General features: G+C 45.0%; 1 protein-coding gene across 1 annotated transcript in view; it reads right to left on the reverse strand.

Annotated features, from left to right (window-relative positions):
• LOC311598413 (beta-galactosidase-1-like protein 2) overlaps positions 1-13,812 on the reverse strand; it is a gene marked incomplete at its 3' end in the record, with an annotated part of 37,069 nt that overhangs the window by 14,344 nt on the left and 8,913 nt on the right. The window lies entirely within an intron of this gene.

Below are 13,812 nucleotides of genomic sequence, written 5' to 3' on the forward strand. Positions count from 1 at the left end.
CCTCTTTCATCTAAGGTGGGCAATAAATGACTCCATGCTCTCCTGTTACATCCTGAAAATACACAGACAAGAATAGAATATTGTCTCAGACTCTTTTTTTTTTTTTTTTTTTTTTTGGTTTTTCGAGACAGAGTCTCTCTGTATAACCTTGGCTGTCCTGGACTCACTTTGTAGACCAGGCTGGCCTCGAACTCACAGCGATCCGCCTGCCTCTGCCTCCCGAGTGCTGGGATTAAAGGCGAGCGCCACCACGCCCGGCCTTGTCTCAGACTCTTGCAGCACGTTGTCTCCCTCTGTTGCCCGGTATTATCCGTGGTGTTATCTCTGACCATTGATAGAAACTCTTTTTATACATATTTTATCATAATTTATTTATATCACATCATGATTGTAATCCCCCTCTCCTATCTTCTTATTCCCACCCTCCCTCCCTCTTCAACCCTATTCTCCTCCCCTAGATCTCTGACCTATGGGGTCCTCCTCCCCCACCATCTGACCACAGCCTACCAGGTCTCACCTGGATGGCCTGCATCTCCTTGCTCTGTGTGCCCATGGGGCCTCTCCGCCAAGCGCAGTGATCAAATTACAGGCACCAGAGATGTGTCAGAGGTAGTTCTCCGCTCTCCCCTCCCCTTCTGCATGTGGAGGATGAACTGTCCATCGGCTACATCTGAGCAGGGGGTCTGAATTCTCCGACTGCAATGTCCTTGGCTGGTGCACCAGTTTGTACAGGACCCCTGCGCACAGATCCGCCAGCCTTGCTCATCTCTGTGTGGAGCTTCTGACAAGCCCCACCCCCACTCCAGCTTTCCATCCCCAAACCAGGAACCTCTTACACTGCTTCTTCATCCCAGAACTTCCCCCCTTGTCAAGCATCAGACACCCCGCAGCCAAGATACGTGATCCAAAACCCTAAGCACTACTTTACAGACACAGCAGCTTTTCTCTTCATCATGTAAAAACCTATTTTTCACCATCCTTTTAGTTTCCAGTCTTCTGTTGCCTTCCTTTACAATTTTATAATATTAAATAATCCACACTTTTATTGTTTTATTATTGCCATTGCCTGAATTCTTAAGCGTAGCCCTGACTGGCCTTCAAGTTCTGGGATCACAGACAGGTGCCAGTGCACACAGCTTCATAATACTCTTGCACTGGAAGATTTGCAGACCTGGACACATTGCTTCTGGCTGCTCTTAGTAAAGTATATTACCCACCTACTAGTCTAAGCACTGTTCTGGATGTTGGTAAGGCAGCATTATTGACAGAAAAAGCTGCCAACCATCTGTGCTTATGGCAAAGAGGACAACATTAAAATGTAGACCATGTTACTAGGTGATAGGTTCTTTAGGGAAATACAGAACAGGAAGAGTGGGGAGAGGAGAGAAGAAGATGGTGTCAAAATAAGACAGTATTTTAGGCAGGGGGTCAGGAAGGGTCTCGACACAGGAGCCTTAAGAAGTAAAGAAGTGAGTCGCTTCGATACAGAACGGAAAACCACCTCAGCCGGAAGGCCCTGAGGTGGGAACACTTTGGTGATCTGGAGAAGGCCACAGAGGCATGAGGACCACTGAGGAATCTGAGGGCTGGTAGATCAGACAGGCAAATGAGGAGACGAAATCATGCAAAACCTGGGAGATCAAAGGAAGGGCTTTCAGTTTTGCTCTGGGCCGAGACAAGCACTGGAGTGTTTTGGTCCAAAGAATGATGTGTTCTGAGTTTCATATTAACACAGTCTAAAATGCCAGGGGCAAAGTTAGAAGGAAACAAGGCTTTCTGGCAGTGAAGTGAGAATTCATGGTGGGTTGGACCAGTGTGGGAGGAATGTACATGTGCCAGAGGTAGGGGCTTACTAATTGGTTGATTGTGAAGTAAGAGGATGACCCCAAGGCATTTTCCCCCCTTGGGAAAAGTGGAAAGGTTGAGTCATCACTGACTATGTAGGAATGGCTGCCAGAACATAGTTTTCTTATGTGCAACGGGGGTCGGGGGGGGGGTAGAGGGTGGGGGGTTGGGGGCTGGGAGAAGGTGGGGGGGGTGGGGGAGGGTGGGGGTGGGGAGGGAGGGCTAAGACTTGGACTTTTTTTTTTTTTTTTTTTGCTTTTTTGCTTTTTTGCAACAGGGTTTCTCTATGTTATCTTGGCTGTCCTGGAGTAACTATGTAGACCAGGCTGGCCTCAAACTCACAGTGATCTGCCTGCCTCTGCCTCCCGAGTGCTGGGATTAAAGGCATGCATCACCACCGCCCGGCATAAGACTGAACTTTTAAGCCCTGAGCGCGTGCGCGCGCGCGCGCGCACACACACACACACACACACACACACACACACACACACAATGGTACTGATAAATGTAAAGCCATATACAGAGATTTTCGAAGGGTAAGTGAAGATAGAGAGTCCCCAGGACTGAGACCTGAGATACCAAGTTAATAAAGAAAAAAGCAAGGGCTGTGAGTGCTTGGTCATGCTCAGTGTTTGGGCAGCTGCCACGGGAGAGAAGCACTAAAGGTATGGGAGCAATCTGAGCTACACAGTGAGCCCCTCTCTCAACCCTCTACCCACGAAAGAAAAGCCCCCCACCAAAAAAAAAAAAAAAAACAAGCCCAAAACAAAGCAAACAAACAAGAACCAGCAGCGGAAGGTGAGAACCAAGAACCTCAGAAAGGAAGGTAACCAATCAGGTGAAGGTGGCCTCCTCAAAGCCACCTGAAGGGAAATATTAGGGGCTGGAGAGTTTGCTCAGTGGTAGAGGATGTAGGTACGGACTTGCATGCACTGGGTCTTGGATTCAATCCCCAGCTCTATAAAGGGGGGGGGGACATGGGGAGAGGAGGAGGGAGTTTAAACTAGAAAGTGGGGTTCAAGTACATTATTACCCATGAGTCAGCTAAGAATTGATCATTGATTTAGCTGCGGGGATACTTTAATGAAGGTGAGGGGGAAACCCTGAATTAGGTCCCCAAAGGATCAGGGCTGGGGGTAGGGGGAGCAGGTTGAGTAAGATGGTGTATGCTTTAAAGGATCTTTGCTGTAAAGGGAAGGAAAACTGGGATGCGCTTTGTGTAGGAACTGGTGCTGTGAGGGGTAAATGGCCTGTGGGGACAGGCTGTTGAGGAAAGATGGCATTCTGCAACAAACCGAAGCACACAGACACCTTCTGGACCCGTGGTGACCAAGAATGAAATTAACCGAGGCAGGATGAAGGATTGATTCTGGTTAGGATTGCCATCCCAAGAAAAGAGATGCAGACAGTCTGTTTCACAAAGCAACAGCTACATTTATAGCTTAACATCACAGGAGATGGGTGTAGCTCATCATAGCTCCCTTGGCCAGGAGGAGGGAAGACCTTGGTAAACACGTCGGGGGGTCCAACCCAAACATAAACGAGCAAACAAAACTGCTCAAACACCAACGAGTTGGAAATATCACTTTTAGTGGTCAGGAATTGGGACTAGCAAAATTAAGTTGTTCCTTAAAAAGATGGAAAGGGCTGGGCATGGTGGCCCATACCTTTAATCCCAGCACTGTGAAGGCAGAGGCAGGTAGATCTCTGTGAGTTCGAGGCCAGCCTGGTTTACATTCTGCATGACATTCCAGGACAGCCAGGGCTGTTACACAGAGAGAGACCCTGTCTGGGGGCAAGGGCAAAATGGAAAGGAACTAGGTGCTGCCTCAGTGTGTGGAAAAGGATCTGGCTAGAGAGGAGTCTAAAATCTGAGTCCGAGACCTGGTTAAAAGTCTCCCAACTCCCCCTTTCCAATACAGGAACTGGAAGTACTATTTAGAACTTTCCCCCTGGCACCCCAAGGGCAGCCAGCCCACTGGTAGTAGCTCCTCAGCACACTGCAGCACCCTAGATTTGCCAGGTGGTACATATGCCCACAGAGGAGTGGCTCTCACTCAGAGCCTGGCAGAAGAAGCAGAAATGGAAAGACACCAAGAGCCTGAGCCCAGCCTGAAAGCCTCTAAGGCTACGTGTTTTCTATATTTCAGAGACTACCTACACAGATAAGTAAATCTGCTTCAAGACGGATTTCCTAGTGGTGTGCCTCAAAGCTGGCTTAGTGTGTTGGGACACTGGGAGCAGAAATCTGGAACTTCTTCAGTTGCCTTTGGCTGCATACTTTGTTATGGTGTCATAATCATTTTTAGGGAAATGGGATTGGAGATAACGCTTCTGTTTCTGAGGAGCAAGTGTTATGGGCCACTGATTAAAAAATATACTTACAATTTTCCTGTTGCATTTGGATATAGCAGAACAATGGTGTGCGTGTGTGCTTGTGCATACAGCAGGCAAGCATGATTTCAGAGCAAGCAAACTTTAAGCAACAGGTTTCCACCTTAATCATGCAAGTCTCTGTCCTGGGCTCAGTTTCCTTTAGTTTGGCACTAGCAAGCCTGTACAGTGTACATACAAAAAGAAAATTCTGTCTTAAAAGACAGAATTCCGTGGACAAGCAAAGCATATACTGACACATACTGTCCCTAATGTCTAAATGTATATGCAGATTAAACGCTTACAGAAGAGATTTAGTCAACACACCATGAAGAACAAATAAAGGGGTTCCGAGATTCCTACTCAAACTTTGGGCTACTACAGCGTCATTGTTTAAACAGAGGAAGTGAGGAGGCAAAGGGTAGGAGGTGTGTTGTCATTAAGCAGTCTTTACTAAGCTGTGGTTCCCAAAGAGTGGTGTCTCATGTGTGTGATTAAGCAGTCTTTACCTGTAGTTCTCAAAGAATGGTGTCTCAGTGCTGGTCAAGCAAGACAATCAGGACGGTGTTGTTAGGGTGGAAAGTGGGAGGGAAGTCACAGAATGTTCTCAGGAAACAGCTACTGATGCTTCAGGGTACAGCCTCCTCCTCCTAGTGGATAACTGCCATCAACAGGATTTGCAAGATTTTGCTGCTGCTGGACTCTGACTCCAGGCTTAGGAAAGTGACTCTTCTCTGTACCTTCTGCCTTAAAGGGGCATGAAATATTCCAGAGGCTCTGAGTTCAGGTCCCAGCACCCATATCAGGCAGCTCCCGCCCATAATTCCAGCTTCAGGCTATCTCATACTCCCTTCTGTTCTAAAAGTACTTGCGCGCGCGCACACACACACACACACACACACACACACACACACTCACAGTGGGGGAAGGTAATGTGAAATAGCTTAGACAGACAGATACTCCATGAGTGGTTAAGATGCCTATTCAGAATCAAGCAAGGGTCTGGCCCAAAGCAAAGACACAATACAGACATCTCAGTATTTATCTTGATTTTTAATCACCTATGGGTCCAAGAAAAGAATTTTTAAAGAGAACATTAGCAAAAGCAATTTCTAAGTGCCTGTTAATGAGATATAAATCACAGACCTTTTACCCAGTGTTTCCCAGGTGATAACCAGCACCTTGTGAAACCAGAGCTCATTATTGCAGCCAAGAGGCTTACCTTAACAAAATGAAGGTCCAGGGTAACCCTGTGTGACAAGCACCCCTCATAATGCATGTTTATTACTACACTATGTCTCTCCCTTCATCCTCTTCCTAGCCTTGGACAACCTCTAGTCCGTTTTCTGTAGTATGTTATCTTGTCACTTCAAGAGCATTCTATATGTATGGCAAGGAGAAAAGGAAAAAGGCACGCAGCATTGGTTTGAGAGTGCTGAAAATGCTGAGTAAATACTCTTGTAATACCAGCACTTGAGAGGTAAAGGCAGAAGGTTCAAAAGACAGCCTTGGTTACCTGAGATACTATCTCAAAAAAAAAAAAGTGAAAGGAAATGAAATGGCTATGCTCACACTGACATTCTGAACTGGTGGTATGCATGATAACTGAAGACTGGGCAAACCACACTTCACCAGCTTTCTTTAGCCACCTGTGAAACCTCCCTGCTCTCCTAAATTACTGACACATTGAGATAACACCTAATCCCTTTTTTTTTTTTTAAGAAAAATAATTTAACTCAAATCAGTCATAATTTCTGACCAGCAAATTGCACAATAACCTTCCTACCCTTTGTGATTTTAAGCTTTAAGTATGTGCATCATCATTTAAAACAAAACAAAACAAAACAAAACAAACAAACAAAAAACAGGAGCTTGTTTGCAAGGTGGTTTTAAAATGGGTTTTCCCAGATTCTAATCCTGATTAATCCCAAATAAACGTAGTTCTTACTCAGAACTGGGTTGGTTTTTGTTCGCAGTGAGCGCATTGAACTATGTAGTATGACAAATTTCATTGCTCTACTTTTTATTATTTATTTTTCTGTTTTAAAAAAATTTTTTTATTGATTCCTTGTGAGTTTCACATCAGGCACCCCAATCCCACTCATCTCCCCAATCCCTTGTATTCACCCTGGCAACCTCCTTCCCAAAATAAAAACACACAAGCAAGCAAACAAAAATAAACAAAACATAGAAAACACCTTGTTGTGGAAGCTGCAGTGTGTCACAGTGTGTCCCACAGTACACCCCTCTGTCCACACATAGTTTCTTGAGAATGTTTTTCGCAATGAGTCATTCGTATGGTTTGAGGTCTCTAGCTTCTGTGACACCATCAATATTGGCTCCAGACTGGGACTCCTCCCCATTAAACTGTTGTTGCCCTGTGTCATGGAGATCATGCAGCTTTGGATCAGCAGGACTAGCCCTTACATTTGCCCAAACAGTTCACAAAAGATGCAGATTTTGGGACGGGCCAAATCAAAACCCTGGATCTGGACCTGGGTGGTACAGCTCAGCCGGTCAGCCCACTGGTTCTTCTTGATCCGCACCACCAGAGCTTTCCAGCACTGCTCAGGTTAGGCCACCCAATGCTGCCATCAGCAGGAGGCGGGGTCAGCTCTCCCGCTATCATGACCTTAGGGCCATCTCATAGGCACCCACTCCTCCAAGTGCTGCAGCCTACAAGATGCTCATCTGGCTTTCCCCACTCCCACATCTCTGGGGCTGGCTCACCCCGGCTTTTTCTATCAGGGCAAGATGCAGGTCCCACTCTCCCACCAGTGAGGAGCAAGGCTAGCTCTCTTGCTCTCATCACTGGGAGGAGGAGGGAGCTGGGAGGGGTCGCAATCTCTCCCTCCAAACTACCACAGATGAGGAGAGATGAGTGGGTAGAGAGCATCACCTCAACATCCACGCCATCTCAAGGAAGAGGAGTGGTGGAGCCAGCTCCCACTGTCCCTCTCATCCTCCCTTGTGTCCCCTCCACTAGGGCCAGCTCTACCGTGCTGCCTGGGTGAAGTGCAGGACCTGCTTTCCTGAACGCTGCTGCTGATCAGAGGTTGAGCTAGTAGCACAGCAGTGAGGAGCAGGACCACCTCTGCACAAACCCTGGACATACACGTGGTCCCAGGAGACTGCCCAGACCAGGGACATCCCCCTGATCTCTAGTGGTCATATGAGCCACAGACCCAGATTTGGCCCTCAGCAGCAGCATGGGCCGGGATTTCACATGGGTTCATGTGATGGTGCTGGCTATTCACAATAGGCTGCCCGTCTCTACCCTCATGTCTCCAGTTCTATCTCCCTTAATAATGCTCAAACTGTTCCATTTCTTTCTCTCCCATCTGTCTACCACATATTTGCACATTATAGTGGCTCCGCTGCGGCTGAGCCACAAGCTGTCGGGTCTCTGGGTGACCTCCTCTGTACCTGTAGTGTGGCGTGGCAGCAAGTGGGCCTCTAGGTGTCCACAGCCTGCCCGTGTGGCTTGGCTGGCCATTCTATAGACATCTCCCCACTCCTGCACTACGTGGTAACAGGAGAGCATCTGTGTGTCTATCGCCCACGGGAGCCATGAGACAGCAGCAGGTCTCTGGGCCTCTCTCCCCATCTGTGCCCCATTGCATGGCAGTGGGCGAAACTTTGGATGTCTTCCTCCTCCCAGGCTGTTGTTAGGTGGCAGCAGGCTAGGTGGCAGCAGGTGGGGCTCTGTTTATCACTTATCTGTGAGGTGCAGAGGAGGATGGACAGTTCTATGGGTGTCTTTCCCACCCACGCAGTGTGTCTCTGGGTGTCTCCTGGCTTGACTTCTAACCTGCACTGCCACCACCACAGCCCTGGGATACTGGGATGACCTCCTTGCCACTGACCTCGGCACAGCAGCCAGAGCTCCCAGCCCAAGGCAAGTTAGGTATTTTTCTGTTTTGTTTTTGGTAGTGCGCTAAGAGAATCTTGGTGAGGCCAAGGGCTTGTGCCTGCTAGACACATGTTCTACCTGTGATTAAAATTCCCAGTCTGGTAAATGTATTGTTTTACATTAAGTCTCTGACCCATACTGGTTCTGGCTGCCCTACCTAAAGCTGATCCCAAACTATTACATTCTGCCTACTGTCTCCTTGTTAGGTAGCCCCGTGAGATGTTAGCAGGCTTACAGGTCACTGAGGCTGGTTTCCACACCTGAAAATTAACTATTGCCAAAGGCAGGAACTAAAACTGAAGAACTCTGATTACTGGTGCAAAGTGTGGCATCTGAGCTTATCTCTGTGTGGAGACCTGCCATTCTTAACTAACCAGATACTGGCCTGGGTCTGCTTTGCCCTTGGGGTATCCAGGTGCTAGAAGCAATGAAGCTTAGTGGGATGGTGCGTTATCGATGAAACAGCTCTCTTTATTGAGGGTGATTAAGAGCTATGTAAACCTTGGGGAGTGGGTAGCGGTATTTGGGGCAAGTAATCATTACTGGCTGTGCCCCAGTGCCAGAGACGCTCCATTTGCATGAAGAGGAATTCCTGGTGCTAGCAGGACCTGTCCTTCTAAGCAGGGAGGAGGTTTAACATGAAACCTGGCCAACAGGTGGCACCTGGACATGCAGGCCCAGAGCAAGGAGGGGATGGTCCTACTGCCCATCTCAGGACTAGATTTCCAGGGTTTGGACATGTCTAGACCTCACTCTTGCTCCAGACTGGCCCCTCCTGTTGCACGGCGTTCTGGTCCCACATCCAGAATAGCATATATAGTTAAGATTACTATCTAGCCTGAGGCTTTCTGCTAAAGAACAAGAACAGGCCAATGAAGGTGTCGAACACCCATAATCCAAGCACTCCCGAGGCAGAGGGAGGAGGATCCGCAGTCTAAGAATGTAGAGTGAGATCCAGGCCCACTTGGGCTATTTGAGACTCCTCTATTAAAAAACAAAACAACAACAAAAACCCAAGTGCTCTTCTATGAGAGTTAATCCAAATGTATCTCTCAATTACCTCAGGAGACGTTCCCTGTCCTAAAAAGTTTAGAAGTCACATGAAGACTACCCAAAGATGTAGGTTGGCACAATGACCTCCTTGGCCACTGTCCACCCCCACCCTTCAGAGTGTTCCCTATCCTCCAGGGTCCCTTGGTCATCGCCTGTGAGAGTCACTGCAGGAAACCCAGTTCCTCTTCAGCATTCTGCTTTTTGTCTCCTTTGAATTCTTTGGACGGAGCTTATGAGAACCAGGGAGCTGAAAGGAGTCCAAAATGAGATCCTGGCAACATCACAGAAGCAGCTCAACTCGAGCTACATGATCCAGAATTTGCGATTCGTGTCATCCCTTCCCAAGTATTAATTTCCTGTGGGATTCAAAGGGATGAAACTCAGGGCTCTCTGTGGCTATGGAAAGTTCGCTGTATCAGAGAGCTATACCCTCATAGTAATTATTTGTATATGTTTACACTGGTCTTACTGTGAATAATGAATATGACCAGTTCTAACCATTGTATTTGCATTTGCATTTAGTATCATTATGTTTTATAGAATAGTATTAATTTTTATATGTTAACATTACAGCTGTGTTTAAAATGAAAATATATTATTTCAAACTCAAACAAGTATTTATAAATTCTAACTGAACTTGTGTTCCAATTAATGGGAGAAGATTTTGTATTTCTGAAGTTAAATTATTAGACAAAAAAAGGACACCACAGAACACTAAGAGACTAAACACTAACCATTTTGCATGTCAACATAAACACTAAAAATTAACGTAACCAAAAATCTTGACATAACTGTAATGAAAAGGTAGCAAAAATATTATGGTAGATAGGCAGAATAGATTCAGAAATTTAAAATTCAAATGTTCCATATCTTGGGCCTGGAGAAATGGCTCAGTGGGTAAGAACACTGGCTACTTTTGCAGAAGATCCAGGTTCAGTCCCCAGGACCCACATGGCAGCTCACAACTATGCATAATTCCAGTGATAGTCACTCCAAGGCTCTCGTCTGGCCTCCTCGGGCTGAGGCATCAACATTCCGCACATATGAGCATTCAGGCAAAAGACCCAGACACATAAGAATAAGACAAGTATGTATTAAAAATGTTTAAATAAGCAAAAGTTTGAATTTTTCATATCTAAACAAAGAATGAGGTTGTCCAAAATGTGAAATCAATACATGGGAGTTCAAACAGTGTTTTGACAGCTGTGGATAATTACTGGGGAACACAGGTGAGTGTTCTGAAAGTGATTGCACAGTAGCAATCAGAGTAGAGATAGGAAGCCTACAGCCTTATTGAAAACCAAATGAAAGTTGTACCAGGTGGTGGGGCACACTTCATCCTGCACTTGGGAGACAGAGGCAGGCAGATCTCCATGATGTCCAGGCCAAACTAGTCTACATAGCAAGCTCACAGCCAGCCAGGGCTATATAGTGAGACCCTGTCTCAAAAGCAACACAAAACAAAACAACAAAAAAAGTTAATAGCCAACTTCTGAAAGTACTTAACTAAAATCATTTTCATACAGAATTTGAAATAAAGCTTAATTTAATAATAGGTTTTGTGGGTTTTGAGGCAAGGTTTCTCTGTGTAGCCCTGGGTATTCTGGAACTTGTTACATAGACCAGGCTGGCCTTGAACTCAGAGATCTGCCTGCTTCTACATTCCAAGTGCTGAGATTAAAGACGTGTGCCACCACCACTGGCCTAATAGTTTGGTTTTTTTTTAATTCTGTTTAAAAGAAATAAGTTGTCAAAAGCAGTTCTGTAGTATGTCAAACAGTTTTTCACCATTGGAACAATAGTAAGAGGACAATTTTAACTCAGCCTTTCTCTAAGAAGTGAATTGAGAAATAAGAGTGGGCAACAGTTCAAGAGAGACTCCAGCTCCTATGCCCTCCCACTCTCTTTGTGATGTCCTGGAGGCAAATGGCAGAGAGGAAGCCGCAGCATTTCTTCTGGCTTGTCTGAAAATCAGGCTTGCTGGTTTAACCTAAAAGCTTAACATATGGATCTGACATCTACAACCCTCACACAAATGGGGCTAAGGGCAGAGGTTTATGTAGTTCAGAGATGCAACCCCCACCCCCAAAAAACCATGGTGGTACTGAGCTGGGTGTGGCACGCAGTTGTAATCCTATGCCCCAGAACTGGAGTCAGAAGGATCAGGAGTTCCAGGTTAGCTTGGGTTATATAATGAGGTATGTGACCAGGCTATAATATCTAGCATATGTGACCCTATCAAAAAAAAATATATAAAGCTGGAGAGGTGGCTCATAGACTAGGAGCAATGGCTGGCCTTCCAGAGGCCCCATCCCAAAGCTCACAACCATCTGTAACGTCAGGCCCAGGGAATTCAACACCTTTTTCCAGCTCCTGCAGGACACCATGCAGATGTAGTACACAGATAAACATGAAGACAAAACACCAATACACATAAAAGAAACACCTTAAAATAAGTAAATAAAACAAAACTCTGCCATTGAAAACAAATTGGCTCTGGTGCCGGGTCTGAGTTTGACCATGGATAAACTATAAAACCTCGTTAGAAAACTTTTCCTTTTCTGATGGGAAGAAGGAGGCAGTTTTCTATAAGGCTGCTGTGATGGTTGGATAAGAACAGCCCCCATTAGCTCATATATTTGAATGCTGGTCAACAACAATTATAAAAGCCAGAGGTGATGGATGACACTAAGAAAACAGCATTTTCCAGACACAGCAGAGCTAATATATACATGTGAACTCACAAAGACTATACAAGTCAAGCGGGATAAAAATTCAAGCATAGAGAAGGAAGCGGCACAAAATCCTACCCCTAGCCAAGAAATCTTGCAATTAAAGCTTCTGGAAAAGAGAAACACAAGTTTTCTTCAGTGGAGTGACAACTTGAGGGCAGGTTTTCTACTGAAGTGCAGTTGACCAGCACAAAGCAGACTCCATGTTGTGTGTTTGTTTGCCTAATCTTTAGTGATTAAAAAACTGGAAATTATCTGTTCTTTTCAATCTTTAAAATTTTTATTTATTTATTTATTGTTTATACAGTATTCTATCTGCATGTGTGCCTACAGGACAGAATAGGGCACCAGATCTCATTATAGATAGCTATAAGCCATCATGTGGTTGCTGGGAATTGAACTCAGGACCTTTGGAAGAATAGCCAGTGCTCTTAACCTCTGAGCCATCTTCTCTGTCTGAGATCTGTTCTTCAATGAAAGGAACCACATTTTGTGCTTCCTTGTGTCCTCAACTAGTCATTCTCTCTTCCCATATCAGAACAAGCAAGTAAGTATTCCATTCATTATTTCATTCATATATATATTTCAATAGTTATTAATTCCAACTAAAATTTTGAGACATAGACTCTCAGAAACCAGTTTGATGTAACAAAAAAATATTACTATACAACCCCACATTTCCACAGCACAATATAAGAATGTCTGTACACAGGGTTTTTTTTTTTAAGCAGACACAAATGACAGTGTCAGAGACATAAAGACAAGATGTAGAGGCTTTGCTTGACAAAGTTCCAGAGACCTCCAACTGTTCTGCAGTATCTTTAGACATCCAGAACAGCTAGCTGTTGAGGCTTTTCTTGTCAAAGTTCCAAAGACCTACAGCTGATCACCATTCTCTTAAATATTATGATTAGTCCAGGTACCATTTTGCCTAAAAACTATATTGAAATCTGTGTTTTCTCCTAAAACTGTCTTTTTCTCTATTTCTCAGCCCTAATGAAATTCACAAAGAGAAAACTTTTTCCTACAGAGAATGTTGAAAGAAGGAATCTGGCCAAAGGCTTAAGACAATTAGACAGTTTTTGGTTCTGACTGTGAGCAGTCCAGTAGAAACTGCTTGAAAGAAAGTTAGGACCTTGACATAACAGTACCTGTCTAGATATTGTTAGCTGTAGAAAAGTTTCTTTAGAATCTGCTTTGAGAGCAATAGAAGGTGGGCTTGGAATGTCATGCTTCACAGATATTTTAGAATCATGCACCCCTTGGCAGTTAGCCTAGGCTTGGATAGCACACCTGGTGGTTTGGGACTGGACATAAGTCAAATCACTGTGTTAAAATATTTAGTTCAACTTATGTTGCTATGACAGTCATGTAAACACAATGGCTTTAGCCCAGGGAAATTTATGATTAAGCCTTCCTGAGTATTGTTTAATCAGGTCATGCTGACCATTGCTTGGAAATTGATTTTTGATGTATGCCTTATTGTAGGTTATACAGAACTGTTTAATGCAATCTGTAATGAAAAATTGAACTTCACTTTAAATAAAGTACTGGGATTGGCCCAAGGAGTAACAGAGACAGAAAAGTAAGCAAGTAACCAACAAGGAAAGAAGAAAAAAAGTTCTCCTGGGCTATAAGATCTTTCAGTTTGTACTGCATGTTCCTGGGTCTCAATATTTCTTTTTTCCTCTGTTCCTCAAGCTCTCCTCAACAACTAGTTACTATAGCTAGTTGGTTTCCCTTAACCAGCTGTTCATCGCTTGCTCAATTCTCCCTACCATGGATCCACCAAGACTTTCTCTTCTCTCCTCCGCACTGGTTCCTGAAGCTGGTCTGTGGGGATTTGGTGCCTAGCGTGGGGCAGATGGTGGGTAATCATCACTTATTATTTCTTGG

This window comes from Acomys minous (genome assembly GCF_964271855.1).
Source record: "Acomys minous genome assembly, chromosome: 5".
NCBI lineage: Eukaryota > Metazoa > Chordata > Mammalia > Rodentia > Muridae > Acomys > Acomys minous.